Raw genomic sequence first — 16,836 nt, forward strand, 5'->3', positions numbered from 1 at the left:
TTCTCCAAGTCATGAGGACGTGTTCCTGACGTGGCTCAAGCATTTCGCTGCATACACGTAATCATCAGGGAACAATCCAACTCATCTTTTCGAGTCACACATCACTTTCCCTTTAATTTCTGCAAGGAATACGGAATTGTTTTTGTATCAATTTCTCTCCTGTCCCTATCAGAGCATTAACATTTTGTGCGAAAACACAAAGGTCTGAGCCTAAGCAGCACTCAGAAATTTTCACAGCAACACCTAGAAAATCAATATTAGAGGAGTTAGAAAAGAAGAGAGAGAAACGAGTACACAATGATCAAGAACACTTGAGTTGCAAATTCGGGAAAATGAAGAAGACAAAGAAGTTCTTTTTCAAGACAACAACAGTTCGTCAGATGATATATGTGACGACGAACTTTGTCAACATGATGATAATGATGATTACACGGAAGAAATGATGTCTGGGTTGGCACAGAGGAATACCACCAACGATGTTTGTCTCTTCTGTGGTGAAAGAAGTACATGCGTGCCATTGCCCCACATAGGTGGGTAATGGTAAGCAAAACCAATTTCCACATTTTGGTAGAATACTCGGGAACATTACTACTTGTGTACTTGTATTCCACACTCCGTATTCCTAACTATATTTCCTATCATACTGGAGTATTGTAGAAATTTTGGATCCAACGTAGTACCTTATACAGGTGTTTTGCCTTAGATGCGTGCAATTGCCCCTCTCTCCCCTACTCAGCTGGGCGCCCGTTGAGGCTAGCCCACTGCGGTCGGGCTGGCGTGACTTAAATGCGGGCAGCTTACGTAGGAAGCACACATCACAGTGAAGTGTGCCAGGTGTTTCTCTTTCATTGCAGCAATTTTTTTGACATATTCGTCAAAAACCTCCATATCCCTAACTAATTTCATTTCAATCGAGAGCACTACAAGAGCGGTCAGTCTTTCCTCATTCGTTGAACTACCGTATTTAAGAAAGCATTTATCCTTTTCAACGTTGAAGAACAACGTTGAGCTTCAGATGTTGTCATCCGCACTTCCGATCCTTTATGTTAAATTCATTTTCACCGTATGAATGATCATGATTAATATATTCTCAAATTCAAGCTTTCATTGTTATTCACGTGTTAATGGACCAGGTTATAAGCGCCGCCTAGCACCAAGTAGGGTTTTCCCATACAATATAATGGCAAACCCACAGTAATAAATACATAGTAATAAATAGAATGCTTAAAATACAGTGGATATCTGCCAGTACTAACCAAAGAGGGGCACAAAATCGTACCGCGGGTGGGCGGTAACCGAGTCCTGAACACAAGTACCCCGGGACCGGGACAATTGCTTGTTTTCACTAAGAAAAAAAAAATACCATTTCTCAAACTACACGGTATAGTGGTACCAATATTTAATTACTCATCGCGGGGATCAAACCGCAGCCGTCATTAACGCAGCACCATACACGACTATCACGGGACCATGACAATCGCTTGTTTTCACCACTAAAGAGTAGCGAGTTATTGTTATTAGTTATAAGTACCATGGGTAGGATGATAGAGTATATTATGTTAATAATAATGGATTGTGGCCTCCGAAGAAGCCTGGTGCAGGTCTTTCGAGTTGACGCCGTACGGGTGACCTGCGTGTCTGTGAGGGTGAGTGTGGGGCTCTTCCTATGATGAATTCTAATGATGAATACGGCACACACACCCAGCCCCAGAGCCATCGGAATTAACCAATAAAGGTTAAAATCCACCGGTAAACGAACCCGGGTCCCCCTGGACCAAAGGTCATGACGCTAAACATTTAGTCATGGAGCCGGACATTATGTTAATGTAAATATGGAGCTAGGTAATATAATTTTATCTACCCATCGGTTAACACAGGCCTACCTGATTGTAATTATTTTCTATATTCTGTGCATGTTATTATCTATGTACTGATAAGAAAGTAAATGCTTTAATTTTATGATATTGCTTTGTATATTCTGATATGTAAAATTATGTAAAAATAAATATGGTAGCTTTTTGTATAAATGTAGGCTAAGATTACAAACATCACATACACTGTTCAAGACAATGAGTATACTATTTCAGTTTTGTTAGTGGTGTAACGTCGCAGTAACACATTGAAGGTTTTTGGCGAAGCAAGGTTGGGAAAGAGAATGGTAAGGTAGCGGCCGTGGCCTAAATTAAGGAATTTGCCTGGTGTGAAAATGAGAAACCACATAAAACCATCTTCAGGACTGCCGACGGTGGGATCCGAACTCACCATCTCTTGAATGCAAGCTCACAGCTGCGCGACCTTAACGCCACAGCCATCTCGCTCTGTAGAGAACGTTTCGCTATGTGGTTTCAACAGGATGGAGTTTCGCCACATTCGGCATTTGTCGTCCGTTACCATCTGAATGAGACAAACCCAGGAAAATGGGTAGGAAGAGGAGGACCTCTCTGCTGGCCCGCCATGTCACCGGATTTGATGCCATTAGATTTCTTACTGTGGGAGCATTTGTAACAAGCAGTTTATACCCAGGGGCCAGAAAATCTCTGGCACCTTCGACAACTCAACGCCGAAACCTGCTGATCCAATAACAGCTTACCCGGTATTAAAAGTACTGGTGTGTGCTGTATTTAGTAATTGAAATTGAATAAACAAAGCTGTTTTGTTGTAGATGCTCTCCATTTGTTGTTTTGTTGGGCAACTCCTTGGTTGGCGGTAGAGGTGGGATCCCTCGCTAAGTCCGAGGGAAAAACCGAACCTGGAGGGTAAACAGATGATGATGATGATGATGATGATGATGAACTCCTTGGTTCGCGGTTGATGCAACATCTTTTTCATTATATGAAATACTAGCAAGATACCCGTGCTTCGCTACGGTATTACACTGAAATTTATAATTGAATGCTTATGGTTTTAGATATATAATCCGCCGAAATTCGCGATCCGACTCTTTTTCTGCGAGAATCCGCCGAAATTCGCGATCTGACTCGTTTTCTAATAGATTACGGCACGTTTCCTCCCATTTTTCAATCTTTCTTTCCAGCAATCGATTTCGTACTCCCCGGGGTAGGTCCAGGTATTCCACCCGGTCAGCTGGGCCCCTAAATCTTTGCCATCTTTTCCTATAAGCATTTTTTAATATGGATTAAATCCTTCAGGAGATCCGGCGTGGTGTCGTCTTGGGTGCCTTGGCGGTACTGAACCCGCCGCCGGACTGCATTCTTAGTCATTACCCGTCCAGAACCAGTTTCCAGCGCAGTCCACACATTTGACGACGGTCCAGATTATTATTATTATTATTATTATTATTATTATTATTATTATTATTATTATTATTATAAATGTTCTGGACCCAACAGCAAGAAGCAAGACCGCTACTTGGCGGTAAATTACGTCTGCTGCCATTGTCATTGTTGAGAATGTGACCAGCACCATTGTCGCGCGTAGGCAAGTGTGGGGGATTTCTGGCCATACAAATGACATACTTTCGTGCATTATTGACCTTATTATAGAGGTGAAAAACTGGACGGTCAATCTCATTCCTATCGTTTATTTCAAATGTGTTTAAAATTTTATTTATATGCCAGGAGAAGGTACTGTAATCTAAGAACGTTCTCCGAAGGGAAAGATGGTTCTTGAAAACGAACCCAGGAAAGATTAAAAATGATCGGTTTATGATCAGAATAAGTACATCGAAAATCTACAGCCTGTTTCCAGTCATTCGACCGGGTCAGGAATGGAATGAATAAAGCCCCATCTAGCGGCGACAATAGGAATTGTGCCGGCAGCCAAAACCTGTCGCATTCCTCTGGGGCAATGATTAATGGATGACAAATGAAATGAAATTATATCGGACAGTGTTGCTGGAATGAATGATGACAGGGAAAACCGGAGTATCCGGAGGAAAACCTGCCCCACCTCCGTTTTGTCCAGCACGAATGTCACATGGAGAGACCGGGATTTGAACCACGGAACCCAGCTGTGAGAGGCCGCCGCGCTGCCGCCTGAGCAACGGAGCCTCCTTATGAATACATTATGAATAGTAAAGTCAGTTGGTCTCAACTCCTTTTACACCTCACCGCCGTTAAGTTTATTTACCCGCCCCGCCCCCCCCCCCAAAAAAAAACTAAAAGAAGGCGTGTTTCTTTATGTTTAAAGGAGATTCCAAACACCATTGTTTACGTCTATTACCTTCAGTTTTCAGATTAAAAAATTCACTTTTTTCCCGGCAAAAAATACTTGTTTCTTTAATAGTAAAGGATCTTCTAAATACCAATTATCACGACTGTAACTTCTTCATTTTTTGATTTATGCGTCTTCATGAAAGGAATTCAACTCCTTTTCACTCATGCCTCCCAAGATGATCCACCCCCCCCACAAAACGGGCTTTTCTTTGTCTTTAAAGGAGATCCAAATACCAATTTTGACGTCTGTAGGCCCTAACAACTTTAGTTTTTATTAGATGTGTAAGTATTCTCATACAATTAAGTCAATTTTTCAATTCTTTCACCTACCCCCCTACCCATTCATTGGATTTTCCGAGAATTCGTGCTTCTTTACTTTTAAAGCAGATTCCAAATATCAAATTTCACGTCTGTAACATCTTCATTTTTGAGATAACAGTAGCCTAATTAAAAGAATTCAACACCATTTTCAGTCACTTTTACCCCCCCCCCTACACCCAAGTGCTATATCCGAAAACTAAAAATACACGTTTCCTTATTTTTATAGAGATAAAAATACCATTTTTCACTTGAGTTTCTTGAGATATACTGTATAAATTTTCATTTTAAAATTTAACCCCCTTTTTAGTTCCCCTTAAGAGGAGTTTACAAAAATAAATCGCCTATGTTTCTTTACATTTACAGGAGATTCCAAATATCACTTTTTACGTCTGTAACATTCTACGTTTCTCAGATAATCTGTAGATACTGTCTTTCAAAAAATTGACCTAAATATGTCACTCCTGTTTAACCGCCATTAATTGGATTTTCCAAAAAAAATAAAAAAAAATACGTGTTTCTTTATTTTTAAAGGAGATCCCATATACAAATTTTCAGTTCTGTAATATCTTCAGTTTCTGAGATATATGTATGCTCATTAAAGGCATTCAACCCATTATTCACCCTTTTACACCCCTCCTATTGGGATTTTCCGAAAACAAAAAATACATGTTTCTTTATTTTTTAAGGAGATTCAAAATACCAATTTTCACATCTGTAAACGTTTAAAATTTTATAATGTAGATACACTCATTTTAAAAATTCACTCCCCTTTTCACCCCCTCCCCATTATTTGGATTTTCCAAAAACGAAAAATACCTGTTTCTTTATTATTTTAAAGTAGATCCCAAATACCAATTTTCAGGTCTGTAATATCATCAGGTTCTGAAATATAATTAGCCTCATTAAAGGCATAAAACACGTTTTCACCCTTTTCCACCCTTCCTATTGGGATTTCCCGAAAACAAAAATATACGTGTTTCTTTATTTTTAAAGGAGATTCTAAATACTAATTTTTTACATCTATAAACTTTAAAAGTTTTTTGATATAGATACACTCATTTTAAAAATTCACCCCCTCTCACCCCCCATTAATTGGATTTTCCAAAAACAAAAAAAAATACGTGTTCCTTTATTTTTAAAGGAGATCCAAGACACAAGTTTTCAGGTCTGCAATATATTCAGTTTCTGAGATGTAAGTATCCTCATTAAATGCATTCAACCCACTTTTCACCCCTTTCCACCTTTCCTATTGGGATTTTCCGGAAACAAAATAATACGTGTTTCTTTATTTTTAATGAAGATTCAAAATACCAATTTTTACATCTGTAAACTTTCAAAGTTTTGAGATATAGGTACACTGATTTTAAAAATTCACCCCCATTTCCACACTCCCATTAATTGGATTTTCCAAAAACAAAAAATAGGTGTTTCTTTATTTTTAAAAGAGATCAAAAGTACCCATTTTCAGGTCTGTAATACCTCCAGTTTCTGAGATATAAGTACCGGTATCCTGATTAAAGGCATTCAACCAATTTTTCACCCCTTTTCACCCCTCCTATTGGGATTTACTGAAAACAAAAAAATACGTATTTCCTTATTTTTAAAGAAGATTCTAAATACCAATTTTTACATTTGTAAACTTTTAAAGTTTTGAGATATAGATTCACTCATTTTAAAATGTCACCCCCCCTTTCACCCCCTTAGCGACGGAATATCCAAAAATCCTCTCTTAGCGAGCACCTGCATCTGAATACCAATGTATCCCCAAAATTTCATTTCATTATGTCCAGTAGTTTTGGCTCGGCGATGATGAATCAGTCAGAATCAGTCAGTCAGAATCAGTCAGTCAGAATCAGTCAGTCAGTCAGTCAGTCAGTCAGTCAGTCAGGGCAAGCTATTTTATATATACTGTATATAGTTTAACCCTTCCTTATCGAAGTTTTCTGTATGGGAGCAAAAGTATTATTCTTTCCCATTTAAAGAAGTTTTTAGTGAATGCATGTACACGAACATTTTAAAAATGTATGAACATATCCCTTAGAAAACGATGTCAGAAAGCAACATTAGGCAGGCAGTTACGGCAAAATAAAAATAAGAACTCATCTACACGTTTAAAAAATATATTTCTTGACGGGCATACTTGAAGGCTGAAGTGATAATGATATGATAAATGAGTCAAAATACGTGCATTGGCCCCTATTTTACTAACGATACATAATAATAATAATAATAATAATAATAATAATAATAATAATAATAATAATAATAATAATACTAATAATAATAGACCTACGCAGTGAAAGTTACTTTGATTTAACTTTGCAAAAATTAGAAAACTGTAAAAGTGATAAATTAATTTTAACGGTGAGTTTTTTTTACATAACTTCATAAATGTACATTGTAAATTGATGCAATTCACACAGAAGCCTAATATGTAAACAGGGGCGAACTATAAAAAATGACACTTGGATGGCCTTTTCTTAATTTAAATAATACTTGTTGCAATTGGCTTTACGTTGCTAATTTAAATATTACATTTCTAGTAAACATGTAGACATGTTTTCATGTTATAGAGCCTCTAGAAGATTTTTTTTTAAATGTATCAACCGGGCGAGTTGGCCGTGCGGTTAGAGGCGTGCAGCTCTGAGCTTGCATCCGGGAGAGTAGGTTTGAACCCCACTGTCCGCAGCCCTGAAAATGGTTTTCCGTTGTTTCCCATTTTCACACCAGGCAAATGTTGGGGCTGTACCTTAATTAAGACTACGGCCGCTTCCTTCCCACTCCTAGGCCTTTCCTAGCCTATCATCGCCATAGGACCTATCTACGTCGGTACGACGTACTGTAAAGCAGATTGGTAAAATATAGTATCAAACCGGTAAATAATACATGTAGTGGAAAAGTATTTTGGTTATCATGTTTAAACAAATGTCAGAACATTTTGTACGCACTGCACTCACGCGGTGTAGCTCCCACTATTCAGCTATGAATTAACTGGCCTTTCCACCTTACCCGTTGAGTTGTAAAACGTATCGTACTGCTCATAATATGCTTGGAAACACTTTTATTGAATAAAACATATGTTATAAGTCCGACTCCTTGGCTAAATGGTCAGTGTACAAATCTTCGGTTCAGAGGGTCCCGGATTCGATTCCCGACAGGGTCGGGTGTTTTAAACGCTTCTGATTAATTCTCCTGGCTCAGGGACTGGGTGTTTGTGTCTGTCATAACACCCTCCCCTTCGTAGTCAGATAACACACCAGAGAAATACGTATTAATATTTTCATCTCTCCATAAATGGCGTCAAGGAGGGCATCTGGTCGTAAAACAGAGCCAAATCAGCATGTAAAAAGGAGCTCACACCCGCGACCCCACAAGTGTGGACAAAAACGGAAATTAAATAGCGTATGGCTTTTAGTGCCGGGAGTGTCCTAGGATACGTTCGGCTCGCCAGGTGCAGGTCTTTTGATTTGACTACCATTGGCGACTTGCGCGTCGTGATGAGGATGAAATGATGATGAAGACACATACACCCAGCCCCCCGTTCCAGCGAAATTAACCAATGGTGGTTAAAATTCCTGACCCTGCCGGGAATCGAACCCGGGACACCTGCGACCAAAGGCCAGCATGCTAACCATTTAGCAATGGAGCCGGACGGGAAAAGCGGAAGAAGAATACAACATAGTTGATAACTTAAATATAACGTTTCTTTTTGCATCTAAAATTTTTGTTTTTGAAAGCCCCCAACCACTTCAAACATTTCTACCCCCCGCCCCTCAAATAAATCTTGGGTACGGCTTTGCATACATACATACATACATACATACGCGTATTCAATAAAATCTATTCAGTCTATTCATGTTTTTTAGAGTTAAATTTTAGTAGCAAAATTAAACTGTTTGATTATGCTTGTTGTTTCTCGTACCTTGAAAAACTCACTGTAAGGAGGTTATAACTGCCTACATTTAACGGCCTACGACGCCAACTATGCTAATACATTTTTGCGTCAGCCAAAATTGACGTAATACCTTATACTAGTGTCTTACCTTTAAAATCCCAGTAACGATTATACCAATGAAGTCACGAATATGCAAACAATGTAGGTCCAGGTGCTTTAAATTAATTATACAGTACAAATGGTTGCCTCTGTTGGGTTTGGCGACCCTGCTGCCCTACGTGGGTTGCATCAAGTCGCACGTGGATGACAGGTAAGGATTACTCTCGCGTTCCAACATGACGGATCGCGAACCCACACTACAACGGACCAAATGTGTAATGACACAGCCAGAACTAGTTAAAAATCTTTCCATGTAAACTTACTCGCGATGGGTGGTCTTTAATGCAAAGGCAGATGATGTGCAATATTTTGTCGCTATGTGAATAATGCCGCATAGTAGTTCAATGAAAATAAGTGTAACGAATGGTAATGATGGGGTAGACGGAATATTGGCGATAACTGGCTTATAATGTAACGTTTATGAAACGTGCCTGACAAGAAGTTGATTCCGTTATCTTGAAAATGAAAACCTACAACCTGTTTTCCAGTCATTGACCGGGTCAGGGATGTAATGAATGAAGCATAGCCTATATAGGCTGTTAGTATGACGGGGTCGCCACTCTCAAAGCGATATATTAATGACTGATAGATGCTACGAAATGAGAATGGAGAGTGTTGCTGGAATGAAAGATGACAGGGAAAAGCGGAGTACCCGGAGAAAAACCTGTCCCGCCTCCGCTTTGTCCAACACAAATCTCACATGGAGTGACCGGGATTTGAACCACGGTATCCAGCAGTGAGAGGCCGACGCGCTGCCGTCTGAGCCACGGAGGTTTCCGTTGTCTTATGAATGCATAATATTACGTTTGAAATGATGACTTTATCGAATGTCGGGAGAGTAGCATCTACAGCAGTAGGCCTGTTACTGTTACCTGATGGCCTTCACGAGATTTCCGTAAATAGTACAATTTAATACTGATTCTGAGCTGTAGAACTATTATTGGTGTATCATCATCATATTGTCCGGCTCCATGGCTAAATGGTTAGCGTGTTGGCCTTTGGTCACAGAGGTCCCGGGTTCGATTCCCGGTAGGGTCGGAAGTTTCAACTTTAATTGGTTAATTTCGCTGGCGAGGGGGATGTGTGTATGTGTCGTCTTCATCATCATTTCATCCTCATCACGACGCGCAGGTCGCCTACGGGAGCCAAATCAAAAGACCTGCATCTGGCGAGCCGAACATGTCCTCGGACACTCCCGGCACTAAAAGCCATACGCCATTTCATTTTTTTTCATCATCATATTCATCATATCCGACTCGCTGGCTGAATGGTCAGCGTACTTGCCTTCGGTTCAGAGGGTCCCGGGTTCGATTCCCGGACGGGTCGGGAATTATAACCTTCATTGGTTAATTCCAGTGGCTCAGGGGATGGGTGTTTGTTCTGTCCCCATCATCCCTGCAACTCACATACCACACATAACACTATCCTCCACCACAATAACACGCAGTTACGTACACATGGCAGATGCCGCCCACCCTCATCGCGGGGTCTGCCTTACAAGGGCTGAACTCGGCTAGAAATAGCCACACGAAATATATCATCATCCTCTACGCCTCTACGCCTCACATTTAAATCTTGCGCCTTAAAGAACTCCTCTACAGGAGAAACCGTGAACTTGAAACTGGTCCAACTTATAAATTTTCTCTGAAGATGGCACCACTAAAATTTGTTATTGTGAACTGTGTGAATTTCTACTTGCTTTTGTTTTCCATTCATCAAGAAGTTTGACCATTCTCTCATAGATGTCACTACTAACAAACTTTGATCATGCACCCTGGTGGGAAGTGAAGGAACATTTTTGAAGAAACTTTTAATTCATAAATTTTATCTTAACTAAATTTCGTTCATTCACCTTTAGGTTAGCAATATTTATCTTTTCTTTCCGCCAGTTTTGAATTTAGCCAATCAAGAATTTCTGTAATTAATGTTCAGCCTATCACAGGCTTCTTTTTCGATTTGGTGTGTAACTTTAAGATAGCCAATAAAATTGAACGGGTGTGTCTTGATTATTCATGAAAGGTCTCGAACCTTCCCCGAGGGTTTATAAACTGCGGATTTTCTCGTCTCTTGGCCATTTGATCAACATCTTACTAAGTGCGTGTGCCACGCAGGGGGCGGGAGGTGCCTCTTTCTTCACGCAGCAGTTCTTCAGCAAGGTAATCGCCTTTTTTTTTTTTTTTTTTGCTATTTGATTTACGTCCCACCGACACAGATATATCTTATGGCGACGATGGGGTAGGGAAGGCCTAGAAATTGGAAGGAAGCGGCCGTGGCCTTAACTAAGGTACAGCCCCGGCATTTGCCTGGTGTGAAATTGGGAAACCACGGAAAACCATCTTCAGGGCTGCCGACAGTGGGGCTCGAACCCACTATCTCCCGATTACTGGATACTGGCCGCACTTAAGCGACTGCAACTATCGAGCTCGGTGGCTCTGCAGTTTAACCCGAGGGAAAGGTTCGAAACCTTAGCTATGTAACAAACCTTCTAAAATGTAATTCTCCGTTCGGCTCATGTAAACATTTCGTAAATCTTTAACAGTAATCCGGGGATAGAGAGTGATATACCCTCTCGAGCTCCCCTTCATCTTGGTTCGAGGTACCGCATTTGTTTCTGAAATGTATTAAAATGATTTCCATCCGCGCTACCTCAGTAGATTGGGATTAGCCCATCTTTCATTGGCCAAGTGCCCTATAGGTTTTTAAATTTTTTTGTGGAGCTTAATCTCAGACTCCATTCCTGTTGTACTCGGGCCGTTTGTTGAACCTGTTCTTTTTCGCTAAGGCCCCGTAGGTTGGGTACTAGATACCTCTGTGTAATAAGATTGCTATTTGTAAATAGTGCCTTGTAAGGCCAGTGATTATTTGACTTTCACATTGTGTTGCCTTGAGTAGACTGGGAGCACTGAGAGCACGTCAGCTCTTTTCGAGTATTGTAAGAATGCCTCTGGGAGGCTTGATGTTGAAAATTGGGAGCAAGTGCTCCATGTATTAGGGGATTTCTGCCCTTTGTGTAAAATTGTAATCTTTTATAAAGTTGAGCTAGGAGCTCAAAATTGTAAAACTAGGGGCTTATAGCCCAAGTGTGTTAAAATTCTGAAGTCATGGATCTTTCTAAGTCTCGTTTCTAAATTGCTATGTCATTGTTATTTCACTAAGTTGTTTAAATTTTGTTGTTTCAAGAAAATATAACCTTTGTTAAAATTTTAAATTAACTTTGACTTTGTAGTTAGACCCATTCATCCCGGCACCTTCTTTCACCTCTGTTGATCCACGGGTAGCCCCGTAACAATTATTATTATTATTATTATTATTATTATTATTATTATTATTATTATTATTATTATTATTATTATGTCCCCTTTACCACACCTTGATAGTGTCGAGGGTGCGAATTATATCGTCCTACGTGAGTTGCATCAAGTCACACGTGGATGAAAGGTAAGGATTACTCTCGCGTTCCAACATGACGGATCGCGAACCACACTACAACGGACCAAATGTGTAATTGCACCGCCAGAACTAGTTAAAAATCTTTCCAGGTAAACTTACTCGGGATAGGTGGTCTTTAATGCAAAGGTAGGTGATGTCGTGATGTGCAATCTTTTGTCGCTATGTAATGCCGCATGACCAGTTGTATGTACGTCCTTCGGTACGCTCAGAAAGCACGGTAAAACGGATATCTTTGTGTCCACGGCCTACACAAAAATAGGAAGCTCTTATGCCATAATGTTCGTCTACATCTTACTTCCATTCCTTGATGAGGGATCGGGGATGAGGTGATATGAATTTATATAGCATTTTTATGGTGTTTAAGAAGGGCCGACATGCCATTCCCAACGCCAACTCAACTGAAGCGCTAATCAAGATGAAATTTATGATGGAGAATGAAATTGGATAAGGAGGTGGAAGGAATCGGCTGTAGGCTGAATAGGAACTGTCCCGGCATTTGCCTGGAAGTGAAAATGGCAAACCACAGAAAACTGGGGTTCGAACCCACTCGTCTCCCGAATGCACAGCTTGGCTCCATAGCCGTAGCGCGTTAACACGCGCGGCCATTCTGCTCGGCATCTGGTATGTCATCATATTATTGAATAATAGAAACCACGAGTACGCTCTCTAAATGACCTGATATGTAAATGAAACGTCTGTGAAACACGAAGTGGACATTGTGACCGTGTTAAAACTATCACATGAACTGTAATCTACACGCACTGTAATAACCCAGTTGATGAGGCTAGGTATTTCTCCTGAGTAAGTGTAAGGGCAGATATTTCTTCCAAGTGTTTCATAGTTCCCAGACCATTTATGATAGTTTACCCCAGGGAAATTTATATGTGAAAATTTTCATAAACCACCCAGTATTAAGTGTCGTTGAGTTCTAGAACCCAGTGTTTGCATTTCAAACCTTAGATTCTCGACGAAAATGATGATTTTCTTTCTTCATTATTTCATCCTGCTTTTTCAGTTATAAGGTATTACTTCACATTTCAGCACTGTTAGTGCTAGGATGATTGGATAGTTTTATCCATTATGTTTCCCGAGATGTTGTATCTTTATTGTCATGTGTGTTAAATTTAGGAATCCTATTAAATTTTTGTTTTATTTTCCACTGTCATGTGTAATAAGGTAAGGAGATAATTGTTTAAAAATTTTGCATCTCGCTACGCTTCAGATTTAATGTAACAAAAGCACAAAGTTTACGCACTGAATTTTAAATATTTTTTAAAAAACTTATTGTGGTTGTGTCCATGTGTTGGATGTATTTGTTTGTTTTAATTCATTTATTTAAAGAAAACCACATCTTTCATTTCAATTTTTATTTAATATTTCATATCTCTTTAATCTTCCCTGCCAACGTTGAAGAAGAACCGTTCGCTCCTTGAGAGGTAAGTATTTTGCTCACCGAACTATACCCCAAACTAGCTGGAGGGATGAAAAAGTGTTAAGAACAGAGATAAGTATTTTGCACTACCGACTGAGCATAATAATAATAATAATAATAATAATAATAATAATAATAATAATAATAATAATAATAATAATAATAATAAATACGCGACGGGCTAAATGGTTGAGCTAACAAAAGTTCAAATTGGCGGGCATGATTCCGGCTTAATTCAGTGGCATTTGAAGGTGCTAAAATTCGTCAGCCTCGTGTCGGTAGATATGCCAGTAAGTAAATGAACTCTTGAGGGACGAAATTCCGGCACCTTGGCGTCTTCGAAAACCGTAAAAACAGTTAGTGGGACGTAAAATTATTATTATTATTATTATTATTATTATTATTATTATTATTATTATTATTATTATTATTATTATTGGTTTTAGAACTGACTCTTCGTCATCCTCCATTATGAGGTGGGTGAGTCACTCTGTCCGTGCCATTCACTCTGCTACTCCTCATCCACAGTATGTGTAGCATAATGAAATGTTGGAAACTCGTGACAGTCATTGTTCCTGGAAGGGATCTTAACCGTAACATACTGTATGTTTGGCTGCCTTGCATATGTAGTATTCTTTGGTAGCGTCATTAATATCTACAGTCTTGTTTAATGCAACAGCATAACAAATACCGGACAGGAATGAAATATATGAACACTTGCTGTTCGCAAGAAGTCCACATCAGATTGCAAAGTGACACCACATTAATTTAATTTTCATGTAGATACGACGAGTGGAGGCGACTCTACTTGGTGTGGCCTATACGAATCCAATACTACGCACCACTTGAAGGAAAAGAACAGAGAAGTAATAATAATAATAATAATAATAATAATAATAATAATAATAATAATAATAATAATAATAATAATAATAGCCGAGCTGCTGGCCTTCTGAGCCCAGGTGGCAGGTTCGATCGCGGCTCAGTCCGATGGTATATGAAGGTGCTCAAATACGTCAGCCGCTTGTCGGTAGATTTACTGGCACGTAAAAGAACTCCCACGGAACAAAACTCCGTTACTACGGTGTCTCCGAAAACCGTAAAAGTAGTTAGTGGGACGTAAAACCAATAATAATAATAATAATAATAATAATAATAATAATAATAATAATAATAATAATTTCATCGCCTCAGTTACCATTTACAGGCATTTTAATTTGCCGTCATTTCGTCTGCCTGCGAGTCAATTTCAACGTTTCGTTGTACTCTAGCAGATGACAGAGTTAACCGGATCTCTAATAATAATAATTTCGTATGGCTATTTCTAGCCGAGTGGAGCCCTTGTAAGGCAGACCCTCTGATGAGGGTGGGCGGTATCTGCCATTTGTAGGTAACTGCGTGTTATTGTGGTGGAGGATAGTGTTATGTGAGGTGTGTGAGTTGCAGGGATGTTGGGGACAGCACAAACACCCAACCCCCGAGCCAATGGAATTAACCAATGAAGGTTAAAATCCCCGACCCGGCCGGGAATCGAACCCGGGACCCTCTGAACCGAAGGCCAGTACGCTGACCATTCAGCCAACGAGTCGGACAACCGGATCTCTGATGGGTGATCTATGTCGGCGTCTTTATTCATTTTTCTAGCACCCAGTAGAAATATTCGGCTAAATCCTAAGATGCTGTATGCTTTGCATCTTATTTGCTGGTTCCATTTTAAATTGCTGCAGACACGAATACCAAGTATTTTTATTGCAGTTCATGGCATCATGTTCGAACCACACAGTGAAATGTGATATTGCAATGGTGTTCTGATCTAGTTAATGGGATATATTTACACTTATGTACAAATTCTGTTTATTTTGCACCAAAGAGCCACATTGTCAGGATTATGCCCGACTCTTTGGTTGAGTGGTCAACCTACCGACCTCGGGTTCAAGGGGCCCCGGGTTCATTTTCTGCCCAGCCCGGTGATTTTAACTGCGTATGATTAATTCCTATGGCTCGGGGCCCAAGTGTTTGTCTGAATACACTTCTCTTAATCAACACACAACACATCACACTATCAACCACCTCAGAAACGCGTAGCAGTGAATACATCCCTCTACATAGGTTTAGCGTCAGGAAGGGCATCCTTCCTAAACACTGGGCTAAAATCACATCAAGTGCCGACCACAATAAAATGGAGAAAAATACTAAAAAGAAGAAAAGGGTTGTTTTATCTTGACCACCATTTAAGTAGTAGTAATAATAATGGCGTATGGCCTCCGGAGAGGCCTGGTGCAGGTCTTTTCCTAGTAGACGGCCTATTAGGTGACCTGCATGTCTGTGAAGATGAAGATGAGGGCCCTACCTAGGATGACTTCTAATGTTTAATACGCCACACACACAGCCCGCGAGCCATTGGAATTAACCAATTAAGGTTAAAATCCCCGACCCGGCCGGGAATCGAACCCGGGACCCTCTGAACCTAAGGCCAGTACGCTGACCACTCAGCCAACGAGTCGGACATTTAAGTAGTAGTAGTAGTAGTAGTAGTAGTAGTAGTAGTAGTAGTAGTAGTAGTAGTAGTAGTGTTAACTTGCATTCGGGAGATATTGGGTTCGAACCCCACTGTCGGCAGCCCTCAAGATGGTTTTCCGTGGGTTCCCATTTTCATGTCAGGCAAATGCCAAGGCCGTGCCTTAATCAAAGCCACAGCCTATTTCTTCCCACTCCTAGCCCTTTCCTGTCCCGTCGTCGCCGTAAGACCAGTCTGTGTCGGTGCGACGTAAAGCAATATATATATATATATATATATATATATGTTGGTGTTGTTGTTCATTGTTCATTTTGGGGTGGTATCTTTCATCTTTAGACCCGGGTTCTTAAGCGTTTGATAACGCGTGTTGTTGTTGTTGTTGTATCACTGTGATATTTATGTCTAAAGTTCGTTTGGCATACCAGGACTTGAAGTAAAGTACTCTCCAAGCATTCTGCTAGAAAAGACTCGGAGAAAGTACACACCAGATAACAGGTGGTAACACCGAACCTGGAATCTTCGAACGATTCACCTACCAAATTCTATACTGGAGTGTGAAATAATAATAATAATAATAATAATAATAATAATAATAATAATAATAATAATAATAGTGAAGCTATTGTTCGCCTGATGTAATGTACTCCATCTAACAAGCATATATTATATCTACTGTAGTTCTCGAATAAAGGGAATCCAGTGTTTACGATTAAAATCCCTCAAACTGGCCGAGAATCAATCAAGGGCCCCAAGGACGGAAGGAAAAAATGCCGACCACTCAGCTATGGAACTGGACTGGAGCGTTAGTTAATTGCTCAAAGAGAGATTCATTTACTTGTAATGATTGCATAGACCATATTTAGAGTTTTCCACAAGCTGTTTACAT

Source organism: Anabrus simplex, chromosome 2, assembly GCF_040414725.1.
Source record: "Anabrus simplex isolate iqAnaSimp1 chromosome 2, ASM4041472v1, whole genome shotgun sequence".
NCBI classification, from domain to species: domain Eukaryota; kingdom Metazoa; phylum Arthropoda; class Insecta; order Orthoptera; family Tettigoniidae; genus Anabrus; species Anabrus simplex.